A 5,779-nucleotide genomic window follows, 5' to 3' on the forward strand; every position below is an offset into this window, starting at 1 on the left:
AAAGGAAGTTCAGATTCCCCAAGAATCAAAAGAACTACTCAGGGGGAAAAATCATTAGCATTAAAAATTCCTTACTTTATTGTTATATCTGCTAAAGGTGAAAGACATTTTTAAATTATTTTTGTATCATGTTAAATTTTTGAGAAAAGCCAATTAATATACCCAATTATTCCTATCCTGAAACATCAAACTAACTCCAAAGTTATAAAGAATAAAGAGATGACTGAGCACCCATAAATCATGACAAGGAGAAGACAGTTGTTTATACAAAATAACATAAACAATCAAAAAGTGAAGTTTCTGCTTCCAGTCAAGATGGCTTGCATCCTCCCACAACCACATCAACATTACAGCCAAATTACAGAATAACCATCATTGAAAAATGCCTGAAATCTACTGAACAGAAGTTTTATAATTAAGGATATAAATAAGAAGATGGGAGACTGGTAGGAGGGGCAGAAACCAGAAAGGCTGGTCCCACACCCAAGCATGGCAGATAAAAACCAGAAGGGATATCTCAGTTGCAGAGTTCCTTCCTGAGGAACAAGGGGTCCCAACTCCAGACCAGACTCCCCAGCCCAGGGTGCTCATGCTGGGAAGAGAAGTCCCCATAACTTCTGGCTATAAAAGCAGCATAAATTGTTGATGAGTGAGACGGAGGGCTGCTGGAGTCCCAGGTGTATCTCTTAAAGGGCCTGCACACAGACTTACTCAGACTCACTCACTGTGTGCTCCAGCCCTGGGGCAGCAGCTCCAAAGGCACCAAGGACATACAGAGAAGAAATGAATTATCTGATATCAGAGCATGAGTTGAAGAAGCAGCTTTCTCACAGATAAAAAAAGTACTGGATGTGGCCACTGTTCCTTTTCTGAACCCTCTTGCTCCCTACAGAGCCAGCAGCTAGGAACTATATATGAATCTCCTTTAACATGGTAAAACTGTTTCCTCGAGCCTAAGGGTTCCCTAAGACCCTCACCCCACCTGACTTGTGGGCACACTCAAGCCATTTCCAGTGGCTTTTCAGTACAAATGGCCTGTTTTCACTCATGCTTTGGACTTTTCTAAAAAAAATCTCTCAAAGAAGCAGCATCTGGGGGGGTGGGGGGAGGGAAGGAGGTAGAGGGGGAGGGGAAGGGGAGGGGCACAAAGAAAACTAGATAGAAGGTGACGGAGGACAATCTGACTTTGGGTGATGGGTATGCAACAGAATTGAATGACAAGATAACCTGGACATGTTATCTTTGAATATATGTACCTTGATTTATTGATGTCACCCTATTAAAATTAATAAAAATTTATTTATATAAAAAAAGAAGCAGCATCTGGCTCTGGCATGCCCCATACCTCTTGCAAAATGACCCCAAGTGCAGCAGTGGTGGCAGCCTGCCTTGGTTTGTTTGCAGCTTGGCCACCCAGGGAACACCCAAGCCCAGCATAATTACTGGACATCTGCAGATTGCTCTGTAGCTTGTGCTGGGTGGCTGAGGTCAGGGCACAGGTGGCAGCTGGATTTGGCCTGCACCTTCAGTGAGACCTTACAGCCAGGCACCTACTAGACAGCTTTAAACCATGTTGAAGCAACTCCATGAGCAAAACACTCAAGGGCAGGACTCAGCAGCCATCACAGCCATGATGAGATGAGATCTGCTCCATTAAGTCAGCCCCTACACAACAGATTCTTCATAGTGGTTGTGGCCAGTCCTCATGCCTATTGACCTGGGGGTAAATCTTTCCCACTGATGTGCCTAAAGCAATGAAGTTTCAACTACAACAGGAGGGTGCACACAGCCCACATGGGGATGGGAGAAATACTGTAGTGCCTAGCTCAGGTAACTGGAAAACTGAGCCACTGGTCTCTACAAGATACATACTACATAAGGTCATTCCACCAAGACTGGGAGAGGTAGCATCTCTACCTAATACATAGAAACAAACACAGGGAAACAGCCAAATGAGACCAAAAAAAAGAAGCATGTCCCCAATCAAAGAACAGAACGAAACTCCAGAAAGAGAACTAAACAAAAAGGTGAAAAGCCAGCTGCAGGGTTCAAACAACGTTTACAAGGATGTTCAATGAACTTAGGGGAAGAATTAATGAGAATTTCAACAAAGAGATTAAAAACATAAAAATAGAGATAGAAAACATAAAAAAGAACCGGTCAGAAATGAAGAATCACTAACTGAAATGTAGAATACCTTACAGGGAATCAATAGTAGAGTAGATAAAAAAGAGGATCAAATCAGCAATTTGGGAGAAAAGGAAGCAGAAAACACCCAATAAGAACAGCAAAATAAAAATGAAATGAATGCAAAGCCAGGATAGTTTAAGGAGCCTTTGGGACAACTTCAAGTATACCAACATTCCCATTCATGGGGGTATTGGAAGTAGGATGATAGTTGTTAGGAGTGGGGGGGGAATTGTTGGTTAAATGAGTTATAGGAATAGAGTACAAAAGGAGAAAAAAACCCTAATGGGTATGAACAGCAATGTGGCTATTACAGGGTTGGGGGAGGCGAAGGAAGGTATGGGGGGATAAATGGTGATGGACAAAGACTTGACTTTGGGGGTTAAACACATAACACTGTGTACAGATGTGTTGTAGAACTTGGCACCTGAAACTTGTATAATTGGGGTGTCAGCCAGTGTCACCCCAATAAAATTTAATTAAAAGTAGAGCTTCCCAGATCAGAAAAGGTTAAAGAAGTTCATCATCACCAAACCAGTATTAAAATATTAAAGGATCTTCTTAAGAAAAAGAAGAGATAAAAAATATAAAAAATGAAGTGGGAACAAATATATATCTATCAAAAATTACTTTAAATAAAAATAGATTAAATGATATAATAAAAAGGTAAATATAAGTGAAGACAACAGCATCACAAAGAGTTGTAGTTAGGTTAGAATATGTGGAAACATGGTGCCTGGCTGATGGTGTATACTCAGCAAATATTGATTGATTATATATTAGGATTCTTTCCCTTTCTTGCAGTAAAGAATATAAATGACCAACGAAAAAAAAATGGAGAGTCTTAAATATAAAAGTTAGAACAAGGTCATCAGAGTGTACTGAATATAAATCTTAGTACTTAATTATGACTGTTTGTGCCAACCTGAAGGATTCCACTAGATTTGAAATAAGCTTACTAATACTTTAAAAGTGTTCCTATAGAGAGAGATTGAGAAAATAAAACAGGTTTGAAAAAGTAGCTACTTAAATGTTTGAATATAAAAAATAAGAATATTTTCCATCAACAAAAGGAAAAAAAAGTAGTGATATTACATGTGTGGTAGTTCCTGAATGTTATAATATAAAACATCAATTTAAATCTTATATATATTTGGAAAATTGTCAGATACTCAATTTTATTCATACATTAATTTTATCAACCTATATTGATCAAAGAAAGAATGAAAGAGGCTTTGTGAATTGTGAATAAGTATTTAAAAATCATTAAAGGGGTAAGGAATGCCAAAATGATAGAAATTCAATGAATTAAATAGACTAAATCAGTTGTGGAAAAATAAAAGTTGCATTGTAGTTACCTACTCTATATGAATGTAATTATAAATTCAAAATCTTAGATGGGTGTCATAATATGATTAAAATATAATTTGGATTCTTTTTTTTTTTTTTTTTTTTTGTATTTTTCTGAAGCTAGAAACCGGGAGAGACAGTCAGACAGACTCCTGCATGCGCCCCACCGGGATCCACCCGGCACGCCCACCAGGGGGCAACGCTCTGCCCACCAGGGGGCGATGCTCTGCCCTTCCAGGGCATCACTCTGCCGCAACCAGAGCCTCTCTAGAGCCTGGGGCAGAGGCCAAGGAGCCATCCCCAGCGCCCGGGCCATCTTTGCTCCAATGGAGCCTCGGCTGCAGGAGGGGAAGAGAGAGACAGAGAGGAAGGAGAGGGGGAGGGGTGGAGAAGCAGATGGGCGCTTCTCCTGTGTGCCCTGGCCAGGAATCGAACCTGGGACCTCCATACGCCAGGCTGACGCTCTACCACTGAGCCAACCGGCCAGGGCCTGATTTGGATTCTTGTTATAACTGAAGCCATAATCAACATCAGAATACAGAAAACTAACATGGAATAAACAATAATGCATATATCTATGATAATTATAGAACTTCCAAATATTCAATTATTTCCACAGAGAACACACTTGGTTCTGCCACATTTATTAGAGTAATATTTAATGGTCTAACATCTCATCTCTTCTTTAACTTTGTCAATTTTATTATCACTTATACATTCAACCAAAAAAATCTTTTAAGTATTTTTCTGATGGTAACTTGTTTGCAAAAATGATTAAAATGCTCCTCTACTTCTATTTGCTTTGATTGTCCTCTACTACACTGACTCTGGCATGTGACTAGGATTGGCCAGTAGAATATTAACAAACATAAAACAAGAAGTAGTTTAAAAGTTTACACATTAAGGTTTAAAATTCTGAGGTTATCCAAGTATTCATCAGTGGAAAAGTGGAAAAAAAAACTTGTGGTACATTTACACAGTGAATACTATACAGCCATGAAAAAGAAGAAAATTTTTATCTTTTGCTACAGCTGGGATGGATCTAGAGATTACTATGCCAAGTGAAATAAGCCTGGCAGAGAAAGACAAATACCATATGATCTCATCTATATGTGGAATATAATGAATGCAATAAACTGAGGTGCAAAACAGAAACAGAGGCAGGGTCTCGAGGAACAGGTGGACAGCTCTCAGAGGAAAGGAGGAGGAAGGGACAGGATCAAACAAGGTGAAGGAATTAGTCAAATTATATATACATAATATATAGATATGGACAACAGACTAGCAATAGTCAGAGAAAAAGGGAGGTGGAGGTAGAAGGAAGGAGGCAAAGGGGGTAAAATGGAGGTAGAAAAAGACTTTGCATGGGGGGGTTATGATGCAGTGTGTAGAGGGTGTTATATTGAGTGGGACACTTGAAACCATGCCAAGACAGTAAATTTAAAACAAAAATGTTAAATTAAAAAATAAAATTCTGAGGCTATCATATGAACGAACTCAAGTTAGACTGCTGGAGAGGCCATTGGTAGTGATGTAGGTGCCTTGTTGACCAGCTTTCCACACTGGATCTGTACACAAAGCTATCCTAAATCACTCAGTTGCCATTGGACCCCCCCCACCTGATCCCATATAAATTAATCAAGACAACCTAAAAAAATACATAATTACCTGACCCTTAGAACTATGAGCTAAATCAACTCTTGTTTCTATTTTAGTATGTTTTGTTATGCAATCAAAGCCGGCAGACATTATCTGATTTTCTGTATTGTATTTGTTTGTTTACATCCGATAATCTCCTATTTTTTCAGGGTAGTATGAGTACTGAGCACTGCAAATATATGAAATAGCACATAGGCTCATGCACTGAAGGCTTTTAATAACTAATATATTATTGTTGTTATTTATATTAGTATTGCTGAAAGAAATGGCTAATAGCGTATTCCTATCTCTTTCTCTCATTTCAGAGACACTTGAGGGTTTCACTCTTTGTTGAGTTCTACAGACAACATTAACTCAAAGAATGTAAAAGACTATACCAGGGCCAAGATCAATGAAACTTAAGTGCTAAAGATACTGTGTAGAACCAAGCACTTCTACCTCAGTGAACGGTATACTGACGAACATGTAATTTGGAGATGCAGATGCATCAGAGCATGGGAGCAAGTTATGTGCTCTTAAACCCCGTTAAGTGATTAATAAGGCAAAATACCTGAAAGGACCCAAGAGCTTATGGCTTTTCCAA

At 39.0% G+C, this 5,779-nt stretch overlaps 1 non-coding gene across 1 annotated transcript; it reads right to left on the reverse strand.

Moving 5' to 3' along the window:
• Positions 1–3,951: 3,951 nt before the first annotated feature.
• Positions 3,952–4,027, reverse strand: TRNAP-UGG (transfer RNA proline (anticodon UGG)). The gene has a single exon. It is a non-coding gene; the product is annotated as a tRNA-Pro (tRNA).
• Positions 4,028–5,779: the final 1,752 nt, after the last annotated feature.

Source organism: Saccopteryx bilineata, chromosome 9, assembly GCF_036850765.1.
Source record: "Saccopteryx bilineata isolate mSacBil1 chromosome 9, mSacBil1_pri_phased_curated, whole genome shotgun sequence".
Taxonomy (NCBI): Eukaryota; Metazoa; Chordata; class Mammalia; order Chiroptera; family Emballonuridae; genus Saccopteryx; species Saccopteryx bilineata.